Source organism: Somniosus microcephalus, chromosome 27 (genome assembly GCF_052327205.1).
Source record: "Somniosus microcephalus isolate GS21.2 chromosome 27, FLI_Smic_1.0, whole genome shotgun sequence".
NCBI classification, from domain to species: Eukaryota; Metazoa; Chordata; class Chondrichthyes; order Squaliformes; family Somniosidae; genus Somniosus; species Somniosus microcephalus.
Window position 1 is genome coordinate 21,098,305 of NC_141013.1, and position 14,271 is coordinate 21,112,575.

Consider the following 14,271-nt stretch of genomic DNA (forward strand, 5'->3'; position numbering starts at 1 on the left):
CCATTAAGTAGACAACAAAACTGGCAATAATCTGTCACCAAAATAGTAAAATCAGATTACAGCTCCCTTTATTCTGCCAATGTCGTTCCTCATCCCAACTGTTGTTGCACCTGTGAATTTTTCCATTTTCCACACAAGTACACTTACGGCTTTTTGCAGTCTTGCTTGGTACGACCAGGACGAGAAGCAGAGGGAAGAGAACAAAGTAACATGGCAGCCAGGAATGTGTGTGATGTCACCATCATGCACAATTATTTTGTTAAGGGTTAATACCAACAAGTATCATGTTTACGTACAACCACAGTGCAAAGGAAAAGGCTGATGTAAAACTAGTTAAACTTATTCCTATTCTCCCAAAAGGACAATGGCTATCTGCACCCACACCTCACTGAAAAAACATAGATAGATATCGCAAAGAAATGGCTTTATTTTTTTACCATAGGAATTGTTTACAAAGAACACCACAAATAAAAGTGGCACAATGCCCAGAGTACAAGGATCAAGAGAGTCTTTACACTGATGTTTAAACAGAAGTTAATTGTTTTACATATAAAAGACACCAATGATAAAATGTCCGTCTCCATTACAAACAAAATGAAGTCACATTACAAGTCAAGATTCTAAAACAAAAAAGTTTTTTTTGAGAAAATACTGTACAAGAGTCACATAATGAATACAAATGTAACAAACTAGTTACTTCACAGTTTCATTTTTCCCAAGGAGACATAAATACCATACGGACAGTAGGCTGGAGACTGCTGTATCTATAAAGAAACAGAAAAAATGATTGAAAGGGAAAGGGTTAGAAATGGGTCAGATGCATTGAGCTGTGCTGCATTGCACTAGAAGGGTAATTTTCCCGATTACGCAGTGCTCAAGTAACTTTCTGCATGTGCTGCCAGTGGTCAAGGTTCCCCAGTGTATATATCTATGCACATGCGCACACACAGTAGATATCCACACAGCTTTCTTCCCTCAATAGTTAGACTCTGGGGGGGGAAAATTCGGTATCGCCCCATTTGGGGCGCCATTATCGGCCGTGCGTATCGCGTCCAACAGCAAACTTGGCTTTTATCGCCCCTGGAGGTGATTGGAGCGCTAAATCAGGCGCTTCACACCTGTCTTAAGGCGCAAAGACCGAGGAGCGAGGCGCTACCTCAGAGCGCTGGCGAAGCAAGGAAGGGCAAATCAAAATAAACCTGCAAAGTGCAGCTCAGTACCCAAAACTCCTTCACACAGCGTCGAATCTCTCCAGAAGTCTCTCTCTCTCTCTCAGAATGCGTGGTGCAAAAATGTCACCGACAAAAAAAGGCAGGAAGCGGTCGCCTTTAAATAGCGCTCCCCTAGTCCCTTTCTGACAGCAAAACGCTCCCCTCAACCCGTCGTTGCTAGCGGCAGCCGGTAAGGCAGGGGGCGCCACTCAATTTCCGGTCCAGGGCGCTAACGGGGCGTTGCACACTCGACTGACGTCACAATCTGCCGGCATAGGAGATCATGGCGGTAGTGTTTAGCGCCGCCGCAAAATGTCTAGTTAATTTCGCGAGCGGCACAAACAGTGCCGTGCCCGGGCGCTAGTTGCTTTGCGCCCCATTAGCGCCCTCTTAAGGCGCTAATGGGAGGCGCAAACCAACTGAATTTTTCCCCCAAAGTTTAGACTACTTCCTGTTTAACACCACACATGTTTTTCAACCACAAAGTGTCATACAAGAGAACATTTTTAAAAATTTGTTTATGGGATGTGGGCATCGCTGGCAAGGCCAGCATTTATTGTCCATCCCTAATTGCCCTTGAGAAGGTGGTGGTGAGCCGCCTTCTTGAACCGCTGCAGTCCGTGTGGTGAGGGTACTCCCACAGTGCTGTTAGGAAGGGAGTTCCAGGATTTTGACCCAGCGACGATGAAGGATCGGCAATTTACTTCTAAGTCAGGATGGTGTGTGACTTGGAGGGGAACTTGGAGGTGATGGTGTTCCCATGCGCCTGCTGCCCTTGTTCTTCTAGGTGGAAGAGGTCGCGGGTTTGGGAGGTGCTGCCGAAGAAGCCTTGGCAAGTTGCTGCAGTGCATCTTGTAAATGGTACACACTGCAGCCACGGTACGCTGGTGGTGGAGGGAGTGAATGTTTAAGGTGGTAGATGGGGTGCCAATCAAGCGGGCTGCTTTGTCCTGGATGGTGCTGAGCTTCGAGTGTTGTTGGAGCTGCACTCATCCAGGCAAGTGGAGAGTATTCCATCACGCTCCTTACTTGTGCCTTGGAGATGGTAGAAAGGCTTTGGGGAGTCAGGAGGCGAGACACTCGCCGCAGAATACCTAGCCTCTGACCTGCTCTTGTTGCCACAGTATTTATACGGCTGGTCCAGTTAAGTTTTTGGTCAATGGTGACCCCCCAGGATGTTGATGGTGGGGGATTCGGCGATGGGAATGCCATTGAATGTCAAGGGGCAGTATTTAGACTCTCATTTGTTGGAGATAGTCATTGCCTGTCACTTCTGTGGCACGAATGTCACCTGCCACCTATCAGCCCAAGCCTGAACATCGTTGAGGTCTTGTTGCATGCGGGCATGGACTGCTTCATATCTGAGGAGCTGTGAATGGCACTGAACACTGTTCAGTCATCAGCGAACATCCCCATTTCTGACCTTATGTTGGAGGGAAGGTCATTGATGAAGCAGCTGAAGATGGTTGGGCCTAGGACACTGCCCTGAGGAACTCCTCCAGAAATGTCCTGGGGCTGTGATGATTGACCTTCAATCACCACAACCATCTTCTTTTGTGCTAGGTATGACTCCAGCCAGTGGAGAGTTTCCCCCCCCCGATTCCCATTGACTTCAGTTTTATTAGGGCTCCCTCATGCTTCAGTCGGTCAAATGCTGCCTTGATGTCAAGGGCAGTCACTCTAACAGTAATGCGGAGGTCGGGGATAGCATTAAACGGGAAATTAGAGAAGCATGCAATAAGGGCACAGCAGTTATCATGGGTGACTTTAATCTACATATAGATTGGGCTAACCAAATTAGTAACAATACTGTGGAGGAGGAATTCCTGGAGTGAACACGGGATGGTTTCCTGGACCAATATGTCGAGGAACCAACTAGAGATCAGGCCATCTTAGACTGGGTATTATGTAATGAGAAAGGATTAATTAGCAATCTTGTTGTGCGAGGCCCCTTGGGTCGGAGCGATTATATTATGATCGAATTCTTTATTAAGATGGAGAGTGAAATAGTTGACTCAGAGACTAGGGTCCTGAATTTAAATAAAGGAGACTACGATGGTATGAGGTGCGAGTTGGGTAGGATTGATTGGGGAATGTCACTCAAAGGGTTGACGGTGGATGGGCAATGGCAAACATTCAAAGATCGCATGGATGAACTACAGAATTTGTTCATCCCAGTTTGGCATAAAAATAAAACAAAAAAGGCGACTCAACCGTGGCTAACAAGGGAAATTAGGGATAGCATAAGATCCAAGGAGAGGACATATAAATAGGCCAGAAAAAGCAGTAAACCTGAGGATTGGGAGCAGTTTAGGATCCAACAAAGGAGGACAAAGGGATTAATTAAGAGGGGGAAAATAGAGTATGAGAGTAAGCTTGCAGTGAACATAAAAACTGACTGTAAAAGCTTTTATAGATATGTGAAGAGAAAAAGATTGGTGAAGTCAAGCATAGGCCCCTTGCAGTCAGAATCAGGGGAATTTATAATGGAGAACAAAGAAATGGCTGACCAATTAAATACATACTTTGGTTTTGTCTTCACAAAGGAGGACACAAATAACCTCCCAAAGATGTCAGGGAACATAGGGTCTAATGAAAGGGAGGAACTGATAGAAATCAGTATTTGTAGGGAAATGGTGTTAGGGAAATTGATGGGATTGAGGGCTGATAAATCCCCAGGGCCTGATAATCTACATGCTAGGGTACTTAAGGAAGTGGCCCTAGAAATAGTAGATGCATTGCTGGGCATCTTCCAAAATTAGATAGATTCTGGAACAGTACCCATGGATTGCCGGATAGCTAATATTACCCCACTGTTCAAAAAGGGTGGTAGAGAGAAAACAGGGAATTACAGACCGGTGAGCCTGACATCGGTAGTGGGGAAAATGCTAGAGTGCACTGTGGGGTTCCTGTGATTTCCTGTGTAATAGCAGAGCACTTGGAAAAAAGTGACCGGATCGGACAAAGTCAACATGGCTTTACAAAAAGGTAAATCGTGCTTGACTAATCTACTGGAATTTTTTGAGGATGTAACTTGTAAAATAGATAAGGGAGAACCAGTGGATGTGGTGTATTTGGATTTTCAAAAGGCTTTCGATAAGGTCCCACGTAAGAGATTAGCGTGTAAAATTAAAGCACATGGGATTGGGGGCAAGGTATTGACTTGGATAGAGAACTGGTTGGCAGACAGAAAGCAAAGAGTTGGAATAAACGGCTCTTTTTCCGAGTGGCAGGCAGTGACTAGTGGGGTACCGCAGGGATCGGTCCTTGGACCCCAGCTATTCACAATATATATTAATGATCTGGACGAGGGAACTAGGTGTAATATCTCCAAGTTTGCAGACGACACAAAGCTAGGTGGGCGTGTGTGCTGTGAGGAGGATGCCGAGAAACTCCAGTATGATTTGGACAGGTTGGGTGATTGGGCAGAAGCACGGCAGATGCAATATAACGTGGATAAATGCGAGGTTATCCACTTTGGTGTCAAAAACAGGAAGGCAGATTATTATCTGAATGGCAATAGATTGGGAAAAGGGGAAGTGCAACGAGACCTGGGTGTCCTTGTGCATCAGTCGCTGAAAGTAAGCATGCAGGTGCAGCAGGCGGTTAAGAAGGCAAATGGTATGTTGGCCTTTGTAGCAAGAGGGTTTGAGTACAGGAACAAGGATGTCTTGCTGCAGTTGTACAGGGCCTTGGTGAGGCCACATCTTGAGTATTGTGTGCAGTTTTGGCCGCCTTATCTGAGGAAGGATGTTCTTGCCATGGAAGGAGTGCAGCGAAGATTCACCAGACTGATACCTGGGATGGCAGGAATGACATACGAGGAGAGATTGGGTCGATTGGGCTTGTACTCGCTGGAGTTTAGAAGAACGAGAGGGGATCTCATTGAAACTTATAAAATTCTAACAGGACTAGACAGACTAGATGCTGGAAGGATGTTCCCGATGGTCGGGGAGTCCAGAACCAGGGGTCACAGTCTAAGGATAAGGGGTAAGCCATTTAGGACAGAGATGAGGAGGAATTTCTTCACCCAGAGAGTGGTGAACCTGTGGAATTCTCTACCAAAGAAGGCAGTAGAGGCCAATTCATTAAATATATTCAAGAAGGAGTTGGATATATTTCTTAAGGCTAAAGGGATCAAGGGATATGGAGAGAAGGCAGGAACAGGGTACTGAATTTGGATGATCAGCCATGATCTCATTGAATGGCGGAGCAGGCTCGAGGGGCCGAATGGCCTACTCCTGCTCCTATCTTCTATGTTTCTCTCACCTCACCTCTGGAATTCAGCTCCTTTGTCCATGTTTGGACCAAGGCTGTAATGAGGTCAGGAGCTGAGTGGTCTTGGCGGAACCCAAACTGGGCATCAGTGAGCAGGTTATTGGTAAGTGCCGCTTGATAGCACTGTTGGTGACACCTTCCACCACGTTGCTGATGATTGAGAGTAGACTGTTCTGGCAGTAATTGGCCAGGTTGGATTTGTCCTGCTTTTTGTGCACAGGACATACCTGGGCAGTTTTCCACATTGTCGGATAGATGCCAGTGTTGTAGCTGGAATGGAACAACTTGGCTGGAGGCGCGGCTAGTTCTGGAGCACAAGTCTTCAGCACAATAGCCGGGATGTTGTCGGGGCCCATAGCCTTTGCTGTATCCATTGCGCTCAGCCATTTCCTGATATCATGTGGAGTGAATCGAATTGGCTGAAGACTGGCTTCTGTGATGGTGGGGACCTTGGGAGGAGGCCGATATGGATCATCGACTCGGCACTTCTGGTTGAAGATGGTTGCAAACGCTTCAGCATTGTCTTTTGCAATCACGTGCTGGGCTCCACCATCATTGAGGATGGGGATTTTCATGGAGCCTCCTCCTCCCCCCGTTAGTTGTTTAATGGTCCACCACCATTCACGACTGGATGTGGCAGGACTGCAGAACTTTGATCTGTTGATCATGGGATCGCTTAGCCCGGTCTACAGCATGCTGCTTCCGCTTTTTAGCATGCATGTAGTCTTGTGTTGCAGCATCCCCAGGTTGGCACCTCATTTTTAGGTACGCCTGGTGCTGCTCTTCTACACTCCTTATTGAACCAGGGTTGGTCCCCTGGCTTGATGGTAATGGTAGAGTGAGGGATATGCCAGACCATGAGGTGACAGATTGTGGTGGAATACAATTCTGCTGCTGCCCAACAGCGCCTCATGGATGTCCAGCTTTGAGCTGCTAGATGTGTTCTGAATCTCTCTCATTTAGCACGGTGGTAGTGCCACACAACACGATGGAGGGCATCCTCAGTGTGAAGGCGGGACTTCGACTCAATGACTGTGCGGTGGTCACTGCTACCAACACTGTCATGGACAGATGCATCTGCGACAGGTAGATTGGCGAGGACGAGTTCAAGTAGGTTTTTCCCCTCGTGTTGGTTCTCACCACCTGTCGCAGGCCCAGACTGGCAGTTATGTCCTACAGGACTTTTCCATCTCTGTCAGTAGTGGTGCTACTCTTGGTGATGGACATTGCAGTCCAACATCTGGGGATCTTGTGGGTCTGGAGTCCCACCTACATTCTGTGCCTTTGCTACTCTCAGTGCTTCTTCCAAGTAGAGTGCTGATTCATCGGCTGAGGGAGGGTGGTAGGTGGTAATCAGCAGGAGGTTTCCTTGCCCATGCTTGACCTGGAGCCATGAGACTTCATGGGGTCCGGAGTCAATGTTAAGGACTTCCATTCCTTCCTGACTGTACACCCACCCCTGGTGGGTCTGTCCTGCCAGTGGGATGGTGATGGAGGAGTTTGGGACATTGGCTAAAAGGTATGTTTCTGTGAGTATGACTAGACTAGTCTGTGGGACAGCTCTTCCAATTTTGGCACAAGTCCCCAGATGTTGGCAAGGAGGATTTTGCAGGGTCAACTGGGCCGTGTCTGTCCAATTTCATTCTTACTATTGTGTTTCGTAGCGGCTTGCTAGGCCATTTCAGAGGGCAGTTAAGAGTGAACCACATTGCTGTGGGTCTGGAGTCACATATTAGTGAACCAGATGGGTTTTTATGACAATCCGATAGTTTCATGGTTACCATTACTGATACTAGTAATTATTCCAGATTTATTTAATTAACTGAATTTAAATTCCCCAGCTGCCATGGTGGGATTTGAACTCATGTCTGAATCATTAGTCTAGGATTTTTAGACAAGTGACATTACCACTATGCTACCATTCCCTTGTAATGGCCCTGAAATTAGATCGGGGGCTTGCCGCGCGTGCAAGCCCCCGATCTGCACTCACCCTGCGCGCCGACATCTGAAGCCCGGGCCTGCTTGCATTTCCTGTCACAGGCCCGGTTCAGCTGTCGGCGCGCTGTGCTAACCTGATCCAGCCAATCAGGGGAGGGGAAACTCATTCATGAGTTTGACAGTAAGAGCTGTCAAACTCATGAAAAGTATGGGCTGCCAAAACACTACTTTAACTTTAAATAAAATTTTAAAAAACATCCCACTGATTATAATAACTATAAATAAGTTTTTAAAAATGTTTTAAACAATTAATCAATTTTTTGAAAAAAATAATTTTTTTTAAAAATAGGGTCTAAAACTAAACTTACCATCCTGTAAATTCTTTAAAAATAACAAACCTGTGGAAAAAAAAATTCTACATTGTACTAAAAGCCCACTTACCTGAAAAACTAAATACTTACGTCTTGTTTTTACACGCGCGCAACTTTGTGAAAAAAAAAGGAATTTTACTGCGCACGCGCTGCCTGTGCAGTCGCGCGCGTTCTGCCTCTGAACCCCCTTCGTTCAGAGGGCAGGAAATGCCGGTTTTCCCCGCATGCGCTGTGTATGCTGAAAACCGGCATTTCCTCCGGCCAGACGCGTGAGTACCCCGACCGTACTCACGCGTTGGGACAGGAATTACTGGCCCATTACATACCTACCACCTAGAAGGACAAGGGCAGCTGGCACATGAGAACACCATCACCTCCAAGTTCACCTCCAAGTCACACACCATCCTGACTTGGAAACATATCGCCGTTCCTTCATAGTCGCTGGATCAAAATCCTGGAACTCCCTCCCTAACAGCACTGTGGGAATACCTTCACCACATGGACTGCAGCGGTTCAAGAAGGAGGCTCACCACCACCTTCTCAAGGGCAATTAGGGAAGGGCAATAAATGCTGGCCTTGCCAGCGATGCCCACATCCCAGGAACAAATAAAGAAAGATTCAAGAAAATAATATCCATCACACTCACACCAAGTTTAAATGTATTTTTGCTAGTTTAGACTTGGCATGAGTTTAAAGTAACCCTTTGATAGCCTGTTCAATTAGTCTATTTGTTCCCAGTTACAGATCTAGTACACTGTTAAATTATTTTGTCACCATATTAAAACAATAAATATCACTGTTTAGAAAAATAGAAAGAATTACAAGAAGATGAAGAAGACGACAAGAAAATCTGTCTGGTGATGATCCAAGTCCTATGAACTGGGTTAGGCTGGGTTAAGAGCCAATAGATGAGATTTCCAGGAGTCTGGGCAACATTAAAAAAGATTAGCACTCCGATTTGACTTGGACTGGAAAAAAATAAATATTAACAAAATTGTTAAGATAAAGGATTAAGTAATCACTGCTGTTAGATATATTGCTAGTAACATTTCTATGCTCCAGGGCAGAAAATGGATACCCAGTGATGTGCTCACCATTTGAATATTGGAATATTAATTTAAATTGACTTACCACACACACCACTTACATCAGGAGTGCAGCTGTACATGGTGCTGGTAAATCAAGGATGATGTCTGTACACACCTGTTCAAAAACTGAATAGAAATTGCATAACTACCTTGGAGACAAGCACACACCTTTCTCCACTTCTCCAAATGCCAGCACAATGCCATTGCCATGTCACTACCAAGCCTGTCTACTCAGTGCTATCAGAATGAACCTGGAGGATTGTAACACGTGAATGCTGTTGCAGCATTTGAAAAAGTAAATGAATTAACATAACATAGAACACAAGAAAAGTCAACCACAAAAAAGGCAATTCGGCCCATCCCTCTAGAACACAAAATCTGTTATAGCTGCATTTTGAATGTCCCTAATATTTTGCTTCTGTTGCACGCCTGGCAGATTGCTGGAAACATTTATCACAGAGTAAAAAGCTCTTCCTAATATCATTTTTGAATTTATATTTATGCTTTCAAATCTTTCTTTCCTGGTTTAATTTGGGCTGTCCTTACTTGTACCATGTAATATTCAGAGATAGTTTCTGCTTAACCACCTTCTTTCTAGATTGTTGAGATTGAATTTCTCTGATCTTACCTCATAGCTCATCCCCTATGCATTGCTTGGTTCCTGGCCTTTCTACAATAACAAAGCATTAAGCACCAGTGCTGAGCTTACCCAAAAGTTCAGTAATGGTGCCGTGCAACTGAACAATGCAAATCCAAAGGTTCCCAGGTTCAATTTTGGTCTGTGCGGCGTTAGCCAGCAGGTTAACTGGGACAGTACAATTAGCATTAGCATTCCAGGGCTGCAGGGACTAGGGAAAGGGGGAAGATGACTCAACCTGCACCTGATCAGGCTTGTCTGTGATGCCAGCACAGAGGAAATAGCCTGCCCATACTTAATGGCCCAGAAATTTGGGTCGGGGGCTTCCCGCGGGTGCAAGCCCCCGACCTGCACTTACCTTGCGCGCCGGCCGTTGTGTTGTGGGCCCCCATGGAATTCCAATCCAGGGCCTGCTCCAACTGCCGGCGCGCAGTGCTTGCATATCCCAGGGGCGCAGTTAGTTTGATGCGTCCCCTGGCATCATGTGGGCCATGGGGAGCCAATCGGACCAGGGAATGCCCATTCATAAGTTTGACAGGAAGAGCTGTCAAAACTTATAAATACTACGGGCCCCAAAACATCACTAAATCTTCAAATAATTTTTTTTTTTTTAAATCACATTTTTAAAATAAACTATAAATTACATTGAATAACTATTTTAAACAATTTAAATTTTTGAAAACATTTTTTTTATTTTCTAACGGGGCTAAAAATAAACTTACCTTTCTTTAAAGTATTTAAAAATAATAAACCTGTGGAAAAAATGTTTTAACTTTAATTAATTCACCACTTACCTTGTAACAAGCAGGCCTTACGACTGCTTTTTAAATGTGTAACTTCTGGAGACTTACCTTCCCGGGAAAACCTGCAAAAAAAACGTAAGTTCGATGCGCACGCGCTGCCTCTCCTGCGCACGCGTTCGAACTCTGAACCCCTTCTTTCAGGGGAACGGAAGTGCCGGTTTTCCGCGCATGCGCAGTGCATGCAGGAAACCGGCACTTCCATTGGGCTTAAGGGTGAGTACCCCGTGTGTACTCACCCGTGGAGACCCAAATTTCTGGGCCACTATCTACATTCACATGAAGAATGGTTACTTAGGTGCCACCTGTGAAACTGTACCTCTGCAATGAGTCAATGGATTCAAGGGAGGATGGGGAAAATAGATTGGTGTCAAAAGACCTGAAACTCAACTGAGTACAAAACTGCATATCTGCAGTGTGCAGCCTTTGTACCTTACGCTTATTTTTTAAATAGCTATTAATAAAATAATGGATTTGTTAGAAATCTTCTTCTCTGTTTATCAGTCTATAGTGTTATCTAGCCAGGCACAGCAGGGCAAACTTTATTTAACGTTATACATCATCCTGCATTTCATCATTTATCAAAAAGTCTACAATATACGTGTGTCTCCCTCCCTCTGTAATTGGGAGCTCTGCTGCAAGAATAATTCCTCCAATTCCTTTACTGGGTCAAACATTACCACGTACCATTGCCAGAAAATGCAACACAAAATCTGATTCTTATTGTTTAGATATTTACTTGTGTTTATGGTTTAGCTGACAACTAAATGGGGGAAAGTCTATTTCCATTGCAAAATACTTACCCAGGTGCCACATATTTTCAAAAATTAGTTTATTCCTTTGTTGAGGTTTAGTGCTCGTCAAGCAGAGGGGTGCAGCTTTGGGGACTGGAACTCTATCACTTTTAGCAAAGAGTATCAGCATTAAGCAGTGCCAGCTCAGGATCAAAAGGCTGTTGGCAAGGCATAGACAATGCTCAACATTGCAGTGAAATCACTTCTCTTGTCCTTAAATTGCCAATGAGATAAAAAGCGCTTCTATTACAGTAAGAAGCGCAATAAATACTGTTATACCAGATTCACCCTTTACTCAACAGTACGAGATTTTGCATTTGACACACTAGCAGAATTATGACTATTGATTGAGTTGCCAGTTTCGGGGGAGTTTTATGTTGTGGCCCTGTGCCGACTATGAATTGGTTTGAAACTCCCACATGTTGATTTTACATAGGAATCTTGCAACTGTGAGAGGGAATTTTCATCCAACCATCCAGGCTGGATTTGCTCTCGAGTCCCAGTGGTGAAAGGACAATTTTGTAGTCCAGTTTCTCCTCACTCCCCAAACACACATTTATTTCAAAATAGGCCTACCTTTTGTAAGCAAACCTCTTCAATACCGCCTATTAGCACAGTGGAAACAGGTAAAGGCATCCCATGAACTACATCTGTTATTAAGCATTAAGGTCCACATCACACATCTGATCACAAAACAATAGCTAGCTTTGTTTGCTTTTTAAAAAAAAAAAATGACCTCCAGTAAGTTTTAGTACATTTAACATTCACAAACTAACAGTGATGGTTATTCAGAATAGAGATTTATGACCCTGGGACAGCTACTTGCATGAGCAGAGTCACGGTCACTGTGTTCGTTCTGATTACAGCAAACAATAAAAGGAGAGCTCAGGCAACAGTTCAACACCATGCAGAACATTTACAATGTTTCACACAGGTTTGTATTGAGCAAATGTCTTTGGCCCGGATTTTGCAGTCAGTGGCGAACGAACGGCCATTCATTGCACTTACACTTGCCCACAGAATGTCTCTGGGCTTTCACACAGCGATTTGCGGTGTTCAGACAGTCAAAGCAACGCAGAGCCCTCTACAGGGGATCTGGGACCTGTGTGAGAAGGCAAGCAATGGCATGTCTCTTCAACCAATTAGATTGAAGAATCCTTACTGAGTCTACACCAGGGAGTGCAAGTTAGAATATTTAATTCAATGCAAAATCATGTACGGAATGTAAAATAAAGAAAGAGGGAAAAAAAGATAGGCTTAAGAGAGAGAGAGATAAAAAGAGACAGAAAGAAAAAGTAAAAAAAAGTTTTATTTTAATTTTTACATTAAAAAAAATCTCCAACAATAATTAAAATCTGAAGGAATGAGACTCCACTCTTGTAAAAGTTAATTTTCAGTGCCAGAGGGGTTGTTTGGCAGTAATTAAGACTTATCAAACCATTAAAAATTCACTTACACTTGAATGAACAAGCCCTAACTTTTTCTGGCATGTTTACTGGGTATCTTGTGGGTAAGAATCTCAAGTTCACGCCCTCCATGTATGTGAATGCAGACTCTCTCGGTGAGGTACTTTTAAGAGTGAAGCTTGTGGAGGAGCAGGGCAAATCGCACAGCAACTTCCTGATTTCCGCATTTAACTGCGAATGTGTGGACGTTAGAAGTTGCTGTCCGATTTACTCCATAATAACGGTGAGCACCGATAGCCTCGCCGTTACTCTTAATGCAAAATCCGGGTCTACATTGCAATGCTACCTGGAATTAGTTCAGCATGGCTAACCTGCAAGTGCAGGCAACAGGTGGGCTGGGGGCGGGGGTCTTAAAGTTTGTTACTGGTAGAGCTAGGGTGGACGATGCCTTTTCTAAAATAACCAATAAGGAGACACCGGGTTGTCCCAGTGTCATCAACCAAAAGCCAAACAAAACTGCCCCCCTTTTAAAAGGGTCAAAACTAATAAGTAACTTAACCATAAAAAGGGAAGCTTCTTAACTTTAATAATATTAATTTTCAGTGTCCACCACGCCCTCCAGTCACTGTGGTGGCCACCAGTTGCAGAAGGCCTCAAGTGTACTGATGGCCACCGCATGCTCCTTCTCCAGGGCCACCCGGGCGCGGATAAGATCGTGGAAGAGAGGCAGGCAGCCAGAGAGTATTGTTCCTATTGGGGATTGCTTTCTTTGGGATTGGCGCATGTATTTTCAGGCCTTGTAGTTTAAATCTGGAATCAGAAACAAAGTGACTTTAAAAGGGTACGATCTAAAGAGCTACGAACAGATAAGCAAGAACAGTAGAGAGTGCTGAAAAGCACACAGGAACTGTGTGTCTCACTGTCAAGAATAGGAGTACTGAATTGAATTTCTTGGCGTTGTAGCTTCATGGGATAACCAGTTTTCTCTTTCTCAGTGTCTCCTGCATCCTTCACCTGCTCACTGAGGTTCCATATTGTGTTATATCCTCTAGTAAGCCTAGTTTTTTTTCCCCTTAAATCTGTCTGTTGCTCCCTTCTGTAGATGTTTAGTTCATTAGCAGGTTGACTCCTCCAGCCCTACAAGCCTCAGATCTTTGCACTCCTCCAATTCTGGCCTCTTGCACATCCCCGAATTTCAATGCTGCACCATTGGCGGCCGTGCCTTCCACTGTCTTGGCCTTAAGCTCTAGAATTCCCTCCTTAAACCTCTCCGCCTCTCTATCTCTCTCTCCTTCTTTAAGATGCTCCTTAAAACCTGCCTCTTTCACCTATCCTAATATGTCCTTATGTGGCTCGGGACAACGCTCCTGTGAAGCGCCTTGGGACATTTTACTATGTTAAAGGCACTATATAAATGCAAGCTGTTGTGTTTATTTCTGCTCTCGGTATGCTTATACAGTCCTGCATGCTTCCGTTAGCACATCACTTTTCTACCTCAGCTGCTTTTGTTGTCCTGCCTCGGCCTGTACAATTCATCTGTAAATAAAACTACTGGTTAATAGAAACTGAACGTTTTATCATTTAAAAAAGCTCAAGCCAGGTTCCAGTACCAAAAATACAGATATTCGTTCAGCATCAAGGTGACTTTTTCCCCTTGTGGTTATCTTAGTAACTCTGCCTCAGAGCCTCCCAGCGGTTGCCTTTTATGACTCAGATCCCTTGTAGTTTTGGGGGCCTTTCAGTTTCCT

The 14,271-nt window shown here is 44.6% G+C and overlaps 1 long non-coding RNA gene across 2 annotated transcripts; it reads right to left on the bottom strand.

Moving 5' to 3' along the window:
* Positions 1-409: 409 nt before the first annotated feature.
* Positions 410-10,442, bottom strand: LOC147100051 (uncharacterized). 2 transcript variants are annotated; one of them, XR_015073860.1, is made up of 3 exons: positions 8,930-10,148; positions 8,621-8,766; positions 410-764 (listed from the first exon to the last, which is right to left on the bottom strand). It is a non-coding gene; the product is annotated as an uncharacterized LOC147100051 (long non-coding RNA). The 2 variants fall into 2 exon arrangements; XR_015073859.1 differs by having other exon boundaries at positions 8,621-10,442.
* Positions 10,443-14,271: the final 3,829 nt, after the last annotated feature.